We start from the raw sequence: 16,039 nt of genomic DNA, 5'->3' as shown, positions 1-16,039 counted from the left end.
ATTCCAACATGTTGCAGCTATGCTATCTTGAATTATCACTTAATGTCTCAAGGCTTTGAAAAAAGAGAATGGAGAAAACTAATATGATTTTTTAAATGGAGACTTTACTGTCAAATGGTCTGGGTTTACATCTCAGTTGTTCAATGATTTTGTTTACTCCATTAATATTTATTGAGCACATGCTACATAAAAATCCTTATTCTAGGTACTCAAGAAAGCAAAGTATGTTTGCTTAGTATGATGGACAAGACCAATAAATAAATAGCATACCTAACGTCTATGCTCCAGTTGGTGTTAAGCGAGATGAAAAAAGTCAGGACAAATGTTTTGAAAAATACTTTAAAATATTTTGTCACAAAACATTGAAAACTACTTATTCACAGGTAATTATGGAAGGCCTCTGTGGCAAAGTGCCATTTAACCAGACACCTGAATGAAGTGAGTAGCAGGCCTGCAGGCATAAGGTAGAGACAAATGTATTCTAGGTGTTCACAAACACAAAGATCCTGCCATGGGAATGCACAGAACTGATTTAAAGATAAAGACATAAGTGGCTGAAGTGAAGTGTGGGAAGGAAAGTGTAGTCAGAGAGTCAGAAAAAGCAGAGCCTGTTGTGCAGGGCTATCTAAACCCTGATTAGACCTTTGGAACTTTTTTTGTTTGATAGGAACTTATTCTGAAGGCTTTGATCAAAAGAATGACCTGATGTAATTTGTGCGTAAAAGAATTGTTCAGATTGCTAGATGAGTGCTAAAGACAAGGAGCAGGGGAACCACTAAAGTCGATATTGCATTATTTTAGAAGAAAAAATAACTAGTTTAGATTGAAGTGAAGCTGGTAATAAGTGGTTGGGGGTTTGATGTGTTTTGAAGATTGAACTGACAGGGTATGGAATTGGGAGGCCAAAGAGAGACATTGTGGACGAGTGTGAGTATTTGGGCCTGATCAACTGGCAGAATTGGAGGATGACATGATTTTCTGGAGGGGTGTCCAGACTTAAGAATTGCATTTTGTACATACTAAGTAGAGAGGCCTATTTGAGGTCTATAAGATATTCGATTGGAGCATTTGGGCAGGCAGTTCAACAAACATACCTAGAGATTAGAGAAATCATGGCTAGAAGTGTTTGTTATCAGCTATGCTATCTCGATCCTGTAAATTAACTTCTCAAAGCACCCATACCTCAGAAATTTAATGAGAATGTTTGTTTCACAATGTCTTTTTACAGACTCACCATAATGTGTATGAAGTGTAACCAGTCTACCTGAGCACACAAGTGCTTAATGAAACAATAACTTCTTTATTATCAGTGTTCATTGAAATAACTGACAGCTAGTTGTTACTGTTATCAAAATCTCTGGTGATTATTCAAAAGCATGGGTTGAGGAGCCAGAGTGATGGTATAGTAAGTAGGATGCTTGCATTTCATGCTGCTGACCCAGGTTCAGTTCTTAGGGTCCTATATACTTCCATTAATACAAAGCCAGGAATAAACCCTGGGCACCACTACAAAACAAATCCTCCAAAAAAAAACCACAGTTTTAATATAATCATCTGGGAATTGTTTTTAAAGAATTTGGCATCACTTAAAGTCAACTAAATGAGAATCACAGAATCAGTATTCAGTAGCTGCCCACGTGTATATTACCTAGATTAGCTAGCATTGAGACAACTCTTAAGATGAGCTCCAGTTCACCCACTGGGAAACTATAAAAATTTTCAAGTGAAAAATTGCAGCTCTTCTTGATATCTCTAAACAAATTGATTTCTTTTTCATCGCTCTCCCTCCTCTGAAAATAATTCTAGCTCCAAATAATAAGGAAAAAATCATGGAAACTCAAAACATTACAATATCAGAACAAAATTTTTTGCTATTAATGGCATAATTTTTCTTCCTTTTATTATCTAGGCTTTTCAATGTCAGGTGTGGTCTCTGCATATTACAGTTGATTTTAGAATAATAAGAATATTAAACTTCACTGTAAAAATTTAGTTATTGAGGCCAGAGCAATAGTACAGTAGAAAAGGCATAGAGCTGACATGGGTTTGATCCCTGGTATCGCATATGTCCCCCAAAACTGCTAGGAGTGATACTTGAGCACATATCCAGGAATAAGCCTTGAGCACAAGCGGGGATGGTCCACAACAAAATGTTTATTTAAAAATAAACAATTTAACTCACAGTTCTAAAAAATAAAATCACAGAAACCAAGGATTATAGATTATGGACTGATAAAAATAGAATTACACTAAAAAGTAGAACTTTAGCAAGTTAAGGAAATGACCCTTGACTTTTCTATACTGATGAAAGCACTAGAGTCAACCCATTGCTTGGGAACTAAAGAAAAATTTAGAATTACTCTAGTTAGTAGCGAACGAATGGCAGAAAACATTTATAGCTAAATCTCTTTCCTGAACATAATTACTATAATATAATGGTGAGTGTTTGCAGATAGCAACCTCAGCTTTAAATACACGTACACACCTTTCCATAAGCTAATCTTGTCCACCATTTGGTTATCATTCTTCTAGTTGTATTTTGATCGTGACTAAATATACAAGTTATCTACCAATAGGATAACACTTAAGGCTGTTTCCCATTATTTATGACCAAGTGAGAATCTTTTTGATTCTTTTCTGTAATCAGGGTGATGTGGAGGAGGGCACCTTCTACCTGGGAAGGGAAATGGGGAAAGTCATGGTACTGTCCAAGCAGAATAGTAAAAAAATCAGTACTTTCAGAAATGATAAGCTTTTACTTAATTTTGATTGATAACATCCCTAATGGTAGAGCAATTATTTTGTAGCCTTAAAGCCATGGGTTCAAAACCTGGCACCATACATATGCATACACTTAAGTGGGATTTCGTATGTGTTAAGAGCCATAATTTTATACTTTAGAGACAAAATAACAGAAATACTATGACCCTAAAATTAAAAAAGGTTTATATTCAGTGAAGAAGATGAAGAAGGAAGAAGAAGAAGAAGATGAAGAAGGAAGAAGAAGAAGAAGAAGAAGAAGAAGAAGAAGAAGAAGAAGAAGAAGAAGAAGAAGAAGAAGAAGAAGAAGAAGAAGAAGAAGAAGAAGAAGAAGAAGAAGAAGAAGAAGAAGAAGAAGAAGAAGAAGAAGAAGAAGAAGAAGAAGAGAAGGAGCAGGAGGAACAAGAGGAGGAGGAACAAGAGGAAGAGGAGAGGAGAAAAAAATAAAAAGAAGATGAGGAAGAAAAGTAGGAGGATGAAGAGGAGACACTTGTGTCTTCTATTTTCTCAAAATAGAAAATTGGACCATCAAATCACTTTATCTGAGAGTGTGTTGGCTCTGGATTTCAAAGACACATAGTCACTGGTGCTATTTTTTTTCTATCTCCATATAGTTAGTCAGTCTTACTGAATGAGAGAACCACAAGAAAATCTAAATAGTAATCTGATGTGTGTGCTTTGGACACTAAAGCACTGGAAACTTAACCAGTGTGTAAAAAACATTGAGTAAGTTCTGGCAGGGTTGTGGGGAGAAAGGAACTCTCCTTCACTGCTGGTGGTAATGCCATCTAGTCCAGTCTTTCTGGAAAATAAGATGGAGATTCCTTAAAAAAATAACTGCACATTAGAAGACTGATTAAAACAACAGTGATGGAACAGAACTTTCTAGAACCATAAAGAAAGACTCTATCCTAGGCTGCATCCTATGACTGTGCAAATACCAATATCTCTAGTTACAGAGGCCTGATTTTATCATACATGACTGAGTGAAAAGTTTTCTGGCACCATAAAAACACATAGGGGAGGGGAAAAGAGCATGTACAGAGCCTATAGTTATTCCCGTGACAGTATGATCTCGCCAATATTTACTGTGCCTATGCAAAAAAAAAAAAAAAAAAAAGGAAGCACAATTTTTGTTTTTATTTTGGGATCTTGGTTATTTTTTGGTGTTGTCTTTATTGCTGTGGTGCTTTTTGGTTTTTTTGTTTGATTGTTGTCATTGTAGTTTCAGTTTGTTGTGCTGATTTGTTTTCTTGTTTGTCTGTTTCTTTTGTTTTGGGTTTTTTTGTATTTTTGTCTTTTTGTTATGTTTTCCTTCCTTTTTTCTTTTCTTCTCTTAAATTGATATTTATAACCTCTAGATGGACTCCTCCCGGTTTTTGTTAGTTTGTTTTTTGCCTTTTGTCCTTCAAACAAAACCAAATAACTTGAATCATCTTGTTTGACCTCATAAATTGAGGGGGAGAATGGATAGTACAAAAAAAGTCGTATGAACATTGAGTAGAAGTAAAAAATGATCATATTTAAACACCAAGTTCAAAGCCAGCAACAACACAATCTATACCCAATCTACAACAAGCTAAACATAGAGGGAATCACTTATACTAGCAGCTGGGGGGGCAAAAGAGGGGGTTTTGGGATGCATGCTGGGAACAAGGGTGGAGGAGAACAACACTGGTGGAGGAAATGCCCTGGATTCAATGTCACTATGTACCTAAAATATTACTGTGAAAGATTTGTAATTCACGTTTGTCAAAATAAAAATTATTTAAAAAGAATAACTGCACATTGAGCTCCCATATAATCCAGCAATACCACCACTAGGACCACAAAAACACAATACAAAAATGACTTCCTTATGCCTATATTCATTGCAGCACTATTTACAATAGCCAGCATCTCGAAACAACCAAGATGCCCTTCATCAGATGAATGGCTAAAGAAACCGTGTTACATATACACAATGGAATATTATGCAGCCATCAGGAGAGATGAAGTAATGAAATTTTCCTATACATAGATGGACATGGCAACTATTATGCTGAGTGAAATAAGCCAGAGGGAAAGAGAGACACAAAGAATAGCCTCACTCATCTATGGATTTTAGGAAAAATTAAGGACATTATTGTAATGATGTTCCAAGACAATAGAGATGAGGGCTGGAAAGACCAGCCCGTGATATGAAGCTTACCATAAAGAGTGCAGTTAAAGAAATGACTACACTAATAAATATCATGACAATGGTAGTGAGTGAGAGAAGTAGAATGCCTATTTTGAATACAGGAAGGGGGTGGAGGAGAAGGAATATGGAGGGGGCATTGGTGACGGGAAGATTGCACTGTTGAAGGGGGTGTTCTTTTTATTACTGAAACCCAACTACAAGTATGTTTGTAATCATGGTGCTCAAATAAAATTTTTTTTAAAAAAAGTATTTTAGGAGCTGGAGCAGTGGGGCAAGTTGTAGGGCATTTGCCTTGCACGTACTAATGTAGGACAAACCGCAGTTCGATCCCCTGGCATCCCATATGGTCCCCCAAGTCAGAAACAATTTCTGAGTGCATAGACAGGAGTAACCACTGAGCATCACCAGGTGTGGCCCAAAGAAACAAAAACAATGAAAAGAGTATTTTAAATGTTTGCTTGAAGTTTGAGAGACACATTTCATGTCTATGCAAAAAGATACCTTAACTCCACTAAAGCTATCTAAACTTCCAGCCCCCAAAATCACTCTATCAAGATCACAATAAATCAATATAAAATTAAGAATATAGGGCCCGGAGAGATAGCACAGCAGCGTTTGCCTTGCAAGCAGCCAATCCAGGGCCTAAGGTGGTTGGTTCGAATTCCAGTGTCCCGTATGGTCCCCCATGCCTGCCAGGAGCTATTTCTGAGGAGACAGCCAGGAGTAACCCTTGAGCACTGCCGGGTGTGGCCCAAAAACCAAAAAAAAAAAAAAAAAAAAAAAAACCTAAGAATATAAATAACTTGTCTCTTTCCCTGCTTCCCTCTTTTGCCAATACATAGTCACACAGCAATGGCTGATAGTCTGAAATAATAGAAAACTTACTATACTTGTTGAAAGATTTTGAAATGTGTGAACTGAAGTGAGGGAAAAAGAAATTGAAGTTTCTGTCTTACCTTAAAGTAAAATCATGCTGTTGGTAGTAAATAGGATAGGATGCTTGCCTTGCATGCAACTGACCTAGGTTTGGTCCCTGGCACTCCATATGGTACCCTGAGCTTGCCAGTCATAAGCCCTGAACACAGACAGTTGTGTTCCCCCAAAGTAACAACACAATGAAACTATGCCCTATATGCCTTGCCCCAAATGGAATGTATTTCCGTTGATTTAAGTCAGGGGCGACTGTAAAATTCTATGCTTCTCTTTCTTCCAAATGAACCTCAGCAAGAATACTGATTTCCTCAGAGCAAATATAAAAGAAAAACTTGTGTCAGGTGTATTTGTCAAGCCAGACGTGTCCTTCCTCTATCCCAAATTGCTTTGATTCCTTTTAGAAGTATGAACACTAGACATTTATAACAGGATCATAACATTTGATAATAAAATTTAAGTATTCAAATTCTCTGAGAAAATGGATGAGAATTGACTTACAATTTTCCCTATTTAAAAAAATTGAGATGGAGGTAGGTATTAGGGTGACAGGTGTGGCACTGGAATAATGTGCATGAGAAACCATCACTAACCGTATTGTAAATCACAGAATCTCAATCCTTTTGTATTGTTTTATTTTGGGGGAGCACAACTGGTGACGCTCAGGGGTTACTCCTAGCTATGCGCTCAGAAATCGCTCCTGGCTTCGGGGAATATCTGGGACACGAGGGATTGAACCCAGGTCCGTCCTGGGTCAGCCATGTGCAAGCCAAACGCCCTACCGCGGTGCTATCGCTCTGGCCCCAAGAATCTCAACCCATTTTTTTAATATAATTTTTATTTTGATCATAGTGTCTTACATATTGTTGACAATAACATTTTAGGTACATATTTACATAAAATCAGGGGGGATTCCCATCCCCAAATTGTCCTCCCTATCCCTCCGTTTTTGTCCTACCTCCCATTTCCTCTTCCCTCACCCCCAGGGCGGCTAGAATATGTGGTCCCCTCTGTATCCAACCCACTACTTAGTAGTCTTGCCCCTGTTTGGTCTTGATGCCTCCCTTATCTCCCCCTCAAACTGTAGGCAGGACTAGCTAGTTCAAGTTGCATGGTTTTGCCTGAAAAGGAGGAGATAAATAAACTGGGGTAAGAGTCTAATACTCCCAAAATGGGTGGAATCCTTCTAGAGGCTCTCATCATCGATTTGGGAGATGAAGGAGAGAAAGAAGGTGAAACACTCCACCAGTACCAAAAAAAAAGTGTCAATTATCCAGTGAAGACTCCAGCTATATCGATAAGCACCACAAAAAAACAGGCAAAAAACAAAGCAAAACAAACAAACAAACAAAAAAAAACAAAAACAAACAAACAAACCAAAAACACGCCATGGTCTTGAAATAAGAAACATGGCATAGCACATAACGAGGGAAAAGAAAAGAATAGAAAAAAATAAGTATAATTTCAACCCATTTTTAAAATGAAAGTTAGTTTGAACAAGAAACTTACTCTTTTGAAAACTGTTCTCTGTCACCAAAAAGAATGTTTTTATTATTGGAGCTAAAGAGCTGTGTGCAGGGCCGAAGAGATAGCCTGAAGGTAAGGCGTTTGCCTTGCATGCAGAAGGATATCACCATCCCATATGGTCCCCCGAGCCTACCAGAGTGATTTCTGAGTGTAGAGCCAGGAGTAATCCCTGAGCACTGCTGGGTGACCCAAAAACAAAACAAAACAACAACAACAAAAAAGAGCTGTATGCATTGCAGCATTTCTAATCTGCCTGTAGTCTTGGAGTCATCAGACTTGAATAGGGTCTCAGCTCTGTTCCTCACAGTTGGAAACCTGAGGCAAATTCAGGCAGAAACAATCCCCAAAGTTCTATATAGGCAGACCTTCGGGGTGACTTTCTGTTTGGAACACATCTGGAAACTCTGCTTTCATAGCAAGCATAGTTTTTCCCAGCCTTGTTTATTTGTGTTTACTTTGCATTGGACTGAGTAAAATAAGCAGGCAGACAAAATAATGCACACCCTGGCTTCTCATATTGCTGCTAAACATACATCTATACAAGATGTATTTATTCTTTTGTTTAAAAATATTTATTGAATTTCTCTGGATGCCAGACACTGTTTCAGATTTTGAGGGTTAGGCAGTGATACAAAAAATGCCTGCTGCTTCACCTCAGAGAGTTGCTAAAGGTTTAAATGAGACAGTGTGTATAAAATCATCTTGGTGATTAGAAAGCCTTTTATAAACAGATTTAAATAAAATCAACTTATTTTTCTTGCTTCTGACCATGACAAATTCAAGGAAAAGCAATATTTAAGGATTATATGATGTCAATACACTTGGGACAAGTGTATTTGCGGTCTACCTCAAATACCTGAAATTTCCAATGTTAGAGTCATGATTTAAAGCACTTCTGTAGGGTGTGGCAAAAAAATAATATGGCACATCTGTAAACTTGAGTTGTATAACCCAATAAAAATATTTGATAATGAATCCAACTCTAATAAGGCCTTGTCTTTCCTCCTATTCTTCCCTGCCCACTCCCACTAGGACTTAAAAGCATCTTGTCCTCTTCCAGTCCCATAAAACTTTATGAAAATTAAGAAAAATTATAAAGGAGGTGAAGTATTCCCCTAAGAAGTTGTACCAACAACTTCCATTCCTAATGAGTACCTTGCCTTTAAAGGATCATTATTCCCATTTGCTCCGTGCAGTGAAGTAATCTTTGTTTTTTTTAATGCTAGGGAGGACACAGGAATAAGAAAGAAGGTTGGCTATGGGTGTTTAGTTCAGAAACTGTCATTCATCAAATATCTTCAAAGGATAGTTAAGGAAAACTTCAATGTATGCATTTCAGCTAAACTACAAAATAAAAATTTGACAGATTAATTTTTCCTCTTACCCATTTTTTCCACCAATAATTGCTTTTCATCCAAACCAAATGATAATGATTTTTGTGGATAGCATAATATGGGTATTTACAAGGATATGGTTAGAAATTAGAAACCCAAGTGTCTGATTATGTGAATAATATTTGAACATGCAATTTTTCTATAAAATTAAGTAATGATTCTGTAAATACGGAACAAAAGTAATTTATGGCACTATTAAATTCTTCCACTAAAACAAAGTATGTTATCTGTGCTATAAAATATGTAATTTTTTCAGCACTTCCTGTAAGCAAAGCACTATTCTAGTAGAGATTAATGTATTAAATAATAAATTGAATACATTAGATTTACACACGTTGGGGCCAAAGAGACAGTACAGGGGTAGGGAACTTGTTTTGCATGCAGATGACCCGGGTCCATCTCCAGCACCCCATGTGGTCCCCTAAGCATTGGCAGGAATAATTCTTTTTTATTTTAAATAAATATTTATTTAAGCACCATGATTACAAGCATGTTTGTAGTTGGGTGTCAGTCATGAACAGAATATCCCCTTCACCAGTGCAACATTTCCACCACCAATGTCCCCCTTCTCCCCCACCACTGCCTGTATTCACGACAAGCATTCTACTTCTCTCATTCTTTAACATTGTCATGTTAGTTGTTAGTGTATTTCTTGCAGAAACAGAAATGAGACCTGAGCACTGTGGAATGTGCCCCTCACCAAAAAAAAAAAAAAGAAAGAAAAAAGAAAGAAAGAAAAGATTTGCCCAAGCATTGGCAAGATGTTCTCAATCAGTGTGCTAAGTTATGACATGAAGTTCTCAATTAATGTGTTATACAATACTTGTACGTTACTGAATCTACATAGGAATGTTTTCGTCACTAGAAAACTACATATGCACAGTGATAAATATACATACATAATGCCATCTCAAATATAAACAAGGTCTAAGCAGTAGGCGAAACATGTTCACTAATCACTTTCTTATAATATGCAAGATTCAAATTTCACCCAAAAAAGTTATGTTAATTCATAACATTGACCTTCCTTATTGCATACAAATAATTGGAATAGTGACTATTTAATTCATGAATTCTGGAGCTCTATTTTATCTACTGTTTGGATTACTTTGTTCTTCCTCCATTCATGCTTTTCTCCTTTTTGATTTTATTAATTACCTAGCAATACTAAAAGAATTTCTCACAATATCTCTGTATAATCATTGATCATTCAATCTTGGACACAAAATGTTGCTCTTTGAGATGAAATAAATGAAATGTGGAGGGTTGGAGAAAAATAAAATTGCTATTACATGTCTTTCCCATATTTTAAATTTTTCTCCCAAAAGATTGAACTAAAATTTGTTATTTTATTGCATTCATTTTTTAGCCAAAATAAGAAACACTGGGAAAATGGCCATGATTTTTTATTTTAATATTAATACCATGGCTGAAATACTAGTTAGTGAGATAAATATTTCAACTTATTTTTCCCATTTAATGAGCCATTTATTTTCCCATCTTCTAATTTCTTTCATAATTTAGTCATCAAACAGGACCCAATAATTTCTGCCAAAAGCCATCTTTTTACTTACTACATTTATTAATATCTGTTGCATGTATCCAAATTTGTTTAAAATGCCAACTTTGAGCACTGTATTTTTATTCTAGAAATACATCATTGCTTAAGAAATAAACCTTTTAACCTTAATCCACCAGCAATCAAAGAGCACAAGTAAATCAAGTAAATTAGTCCAAATTATGGTGCACTTAGATCAGTATTCATGAGTCCCTATACTCATGGCTTATAAATTTATCTTTGGAAGCAATAGCATGCTTATAAATAGTATAAGAGATAAACTGTTCTAACCTCCTCCTTTTTCTCAGATATGATTTGTCCAAGATAAACTAATGTGCCTACAGGGCACTACAATGCCCCCCCAAAGAATGGAACTCACCAATGATCGTTTTCAACAGTAAATTGGATAAGTGAATTATCACATACCCAGAGATTAAAATGCTATATGTTGTTTTAAAAGAGATAAGTGTATTATAATAAAACTATAAAGGGAGGCTGGAGTGGTGGCGCAAGCGTTAGGACTTCTGCTTTGCATGTGCTAGCCTAGGATGGACAGTGGTCCAATCTATGGCGTCCCATATGGTCTCCCAAGCCAGGAGCGATTTCTGAGATCATAGCCATGAGTAACTCCTGAGCATCACTGGGTGTGGCCCAAAAACCACTCTCTTCATATATATAAAGAGATGTAAATGATTGATAAATACCAAGATCACTTATGCAGTTCTTCCTCAACAGAATGAAGTATAACTGCAAATATATAAATGCCAATAATCCCATTGTAAATTAAAATGTCTGTCAAAAATGTTAATATACATAACCTTACAAAATGTTCTATTAACACACCAAACCAGTGGGTATGGTTCAAACATATATTTTGCCTTCAAAGAAGCCAAACTTATCACACAAAGGCTGTTTTATGAAAAACACATTTATAAAAATACAAAGGATATTTTATGATAAAGCGTTCAATATCTCATGTAATTTATTTAATACTGTAGTGAAATGGAAAAACAATGCTTTTATTCAAAAACTGAAGTACAAATTCTACTGAAAATAAATATAAAAGTAAAAATTCCATTGGGAAGTAAAAAAAATATAAGTTAAACCATCACAAGTTAGGTACATCTGTAGAAGTTACTTTTTGGTTTGAAAGTAACCTGAGGTATATACTATTAAGGCAAAGTACATTGGCATATTCTAATATTAAAATGTTTTATTTATTAGGTTGGAAAGATAATCTAGGGAGGAAAGTATATGCAATTCACTCGGGTTCATTCCCCAGCACCATGGAGAGTCTTCCTGGGCACTGCCAGAAATGATCCCTGAGAACATTTGCATATATGCAAAAAATAGTTTCTTTACTTCTTAAATTCTGTGGCATGTAAATGAGAATATTTTATATATTTCTGTGCATGTTAGATTTTTTTCTTTTAGTTTTTTTGGGAAGCTGACTGGAAAATTATACTGGAATGAAATAGTAATTAAGAATGTATTTTGCTGTTATGCCTAGAAATTATATTATCATTCATATGATAATTGAAAATGGAATAAGAATAAATATCAATTGAAGGACTTCAATTTCAGAAGGCCTTGATTATTAGAGACTAAAGTTATTGGTGCATCAAAGGCAGACAAATCAAAATAAATAATTTGCACAACTCACAACAAAAAAGTGGCCCAATATTTTAAAAATGGGAAAATTATCTGAATAGAAATTTCTCCAATGAAGACATACAGATAGCCCACAGACACATAAAAACATGTTCAACATCATTTATTATTAGTGAAATGCAGTTCAAAACCACAGTGAGAGATTATATTACACCCTTGAGAATGGCTTATGTCAAAAAGTTCAAAATTGCAAATGTTAGTTAAAACTTGGAGAGTTACAGAGAGATAGTACAGAGAGTAGAAAATTTGTCTTGCATATGGACAGCCTGGTTCAATCACCAGCATCCCCATATAATCCCCTGGGCCTCACTAGGAGTGATCCCTAGTGAACAAAAAGCCAGGACTAAGCCAGAAACAGAGGTCAAAGGGCTGTAGTAAAGAATTTGTATATAAGAAGCCTGGGTCTGATACCTGATACCACATGGTACTTCAAGTACCATTAAAAGTCACCCCACACTGAGTTCTGAGCAGTCCCTGAGAGAGACAGACAGAGAAGAGTAGGCAGGCAGTGGAAAGAGTGGGAGGGAAACTGGGGACATTTGTAGTAGGAAATGTACACTAGTGAAAGTTGGTGTACATTGTAATACTAAAACTCAATCATGAACAACTTTGTAATCACAATATTTAAATAAAAGGGAAAAAAAGAATAGTCCCTGACCACTGCCAGTGTACTCTCAGTATGTGGTCCAAAGACAAACTTACATACACACACACAGAGCTGCAGTATATATTATATTCTCAATGGCATACTACTCTGACATTAAAAGGGGTGGGGGAGAAAATGTTAGAATGTTATTGGAAGAATCCTGTCATTGGTGGTAGGTTTAGAGTTAGAGCACTTTCTGCCTAAAACTTCACGTTAGCAGCTTTGTAAATCACACTGTATAATTTTTCTAATTAAATGAAACTAATTATTGGAACAAAATTAATGGACTGTGAGATGATTATGCTAAGTAAAATAAGCAAGGGAAAGACAATTACTAGATAGCTTCACTCATATGTAAAATATAAATAAATAAAACAAACTGACAAAAAGTAATACAACTGACTACTAGACTCAGATAATGATTGTGATAACAAAAGGAAAGAGGAGGGCTTGGAGGGGAACATGGATAGAGAAGTACTTTTGGTGTTGGAATGGTACTGGAAATTTAGTGTTGGGTATGGTGGATCATACTCACATATAGAAATGTGTGAATCTATGCTCCTAACTTTCCCTAATATTGAAAACCAATAAAAACAGCTAAAAGGGCAGAAGTAAATAAGTAAAATCTCTAATATAAAAAAAAACCGAAAGCAAGTGTCTAAAGAAGAGAAAACATTATAACTGATGCTTTCTTGTTGGCCTACTAGGAATTGGTCCCAGTGATCTTCTGAATAATTTCATCTCCAGGATTCCAAATTAATAGAAAACTAATTATGGTAAAATATTTCACTAACCTGAAATGTTTGAACAACAATCTAGTTGTGACCCTGATTGAGCCTGAACTTTAGTTATTAAACACATATGTCTTGAATGCCTACTTTGTAGCAAGCACCCTGATAACTGTCAAATGGGCTACCAAAATAAATAAGATAAAACCCTTATTCTTAAAGAAAACAGTAGTACAAGAAAGACAAACACATTGCCAACTCATTATAATATAATACTGTACAATATGAGTTGAGTGCATTGAGAAAACCATTAAGAAATCTTTTCTGGGGGAAGAAAGGGGAGAATCAGGAAAGATTTCACAGAAAGCATATTCATTCTGAATCTAATTGAATGAAAAGGGATCACTCGGGCTGTAATAAAAACATCAATAAAGACATTCAACATGAAAGTATGTAGCATTATCAGGGAACAGTGAGTAGTATCCCTGTGTGATATTCATAGGGAATGTAGTCAAGATTTTAGAGACTTGAACACCATAAGTGTTCAAATTTCCCCCTATAAGTATTAAGGCCCTGCTGGGATATTTTAAAGAATAAAGTAACTTGATCAGATTTATCATTAGATGGATTAGCTGAGCATAATGAGAACATTAGTGGAGGTCTGATTGCCCTAAACACAGCGTTTAATTTCCATGGTAACAGCTTTGTGAGCTGGTATCTCTCTGGGATTATTTGAGCAGTTCCAAGATGCCTTAAGAAAGGTTCAATGAAGTTCACTTTCAAAAACAAACAAACAAAAAAAACTACTAAATAAGCAAGGAGAAAAGCTGGAGTGGGAACCAGGAAGGAAATCCTATAAAACTACACCTGAAAACATTGCATATGTTTATATATGTTTATAATTTCCACAATGTTAGCTCAACTCTGGTCAAATAGTCCTGAGATGTTTTCCCAAGGCTCTCGTTCCCAACGCATCTGGAATTTATAGTCATTGAAAAAAACTTTCTTTAAAGTTCCAGACTGCCTGACCTAAATCAGTAAATATTTAGTATGTGTTCTGAGAACTCCCTAAATTGGATGGAAATTTAATGAAATGAAATTAGAAATTTCAGAAAGGGAAAGAGAGAATTTGACTGACATAAAGAACTGGCAGTTTTGGTCTGACCTCAACCTGAGTTGAAAGGGACTTTGTTCCTCCTACTATGTTCCTCACACCCCAATATGGAAGATGTTCAATACATAATTGTCGTAAGGGTAGATAAAAGATTTTTTGGACTACAATGCTCCATTACCAGATGTAAATATTTTTTCTTTCTATCTTTGCCATATTTGAGGTGCCATGTTTGTCTCTGTACATGACTAAGAAAATCTAGATTCCTATGATAAAAATATCAAAATGTTTAGGAGTTGAGCCCCACTGGGCCGGTGTTGGAATATTATGCAGCTGTCAGGAGAGATGAAGTCATGAAATTTTCCTATACATGGATGTACATGGAATCTATTATGCTGAGTGAAATAAGTCAGAGAGAGAGAGAAAAAAACGCAGAATGGTCTCACTCATCTATGGGTTTTAAGAAAAATGAAAGACACCCTTGTAATAATAATTTTCAGACACAAAAGAGAAAAGAGCTGGAAGTTCCAGCTCACCTCAGGAAGCTCACCACAAAGAGTGATGAGTTTAGTTAGAGAAATAACTACATTTTGAACTGTCCTAATATTGAGAATGTACGAGGGAAATGGAGAGCCTGTTTAGGGTACAGGCAGGGGTTGGGTGGGGAGGAGGGAGATTTGGGACTTGGGTGATGGGAATGTTGCACTGGTGATGGGTGGTGTTCCTTTTATGACTGAAACCCAAACACAATCATGTATGTAATCAAGGTGTTTAAATAAAAAAAAATATGCAAAAAAAATATCAAAATGGTGAAAGTTTTGGAAATCTGCTGGTAGAGTTCAGTCTAATGAGAAAAAGAAGAAAAGGCAAAATGATAACCTTGCAGTATTTGAAGGGCTGACGTATAGAGGAGGAATAGAATTGTTTTGCATAATTCTAGTGAGTGGTTCTAAAGAACCGGAATTGTTATAGAGAAATTCCACCTCCAAATAAGTACTTTAATTCAGAACTGTTTATCATGCTACAGTAGGATAAATAAAATTATTGTACATCCCAGCAATTGCCTTTATTTCAGGCAAGTGAAGGGTACTCACATAGTGAGATACAGCAAGTGCAAATTTTACATTGAGAAAATTAAACCAAAAAGTGTTTATCAAACTAGATTGCAACCTATTAGGGAAGTCATGAAATCAATGTAGTGGATCCTGAGCAGCATTTTAAGTGAATTAGCATAGAATAGAAAATATCAAAGAGCATTAGATTTAGCAAGGATAAATATGGTTTTTGAGAAGCCTGTGGTGGAACCATGTTTACATATGGATAAATGTATCTATTGAGTGACAGAAGAATATAAGTTCCTTACTATAGGTTGCAATGTAAAAATGTTTGAAAACTCCTGCATTAAGGCCTCTTACAACTTTGGGGGGTTTGGGGGGTTACTCCTGGTTCTGCGCTAAGTAATAGCTCGTGGCAGGCTCGGGGGACCATATGGAATGCCGGGGATCAAACCCGGGTCCATCCCGGGTTGGCTG

At 36.0% G+C, this 16,039-nt stretch overlaps 1 protein-coding gene across 5 annotated transcripts in view; it reads left to right on the top strand.

Annotated features, from left to right (window-relative positions):
* The window catches only part of GRIA3 (glutamate ionotropic receptor AMPA type subunit 3), a 378,184-nt gene that overhangs the window by 335,089 nt on the left and 27,056 nt on the right, over positions 1-16,039 (top strand). The window lies entirely within an intron of this gene.

Source organism: Suncus etruscus, chromosome X (genome assembly GCF_024139225.1).
Source record: "Suncus etruscus isolate mSunEtr1 chromosome X, mSunEtr1.pri.cur, whole genome shotgun sequence".
NCBI classification, from domain to species: Eukaryota; Metazoa; Chordata; class Mammalia; order Eulipotyphla; family Soricidae; genus Suncus; species Suncus etruscus.
The sequence above is the reverse complement of the archived record's forward strand: the minus strand, read 5'-3'. Positions and strand labels throughout refer to the sequence as shown.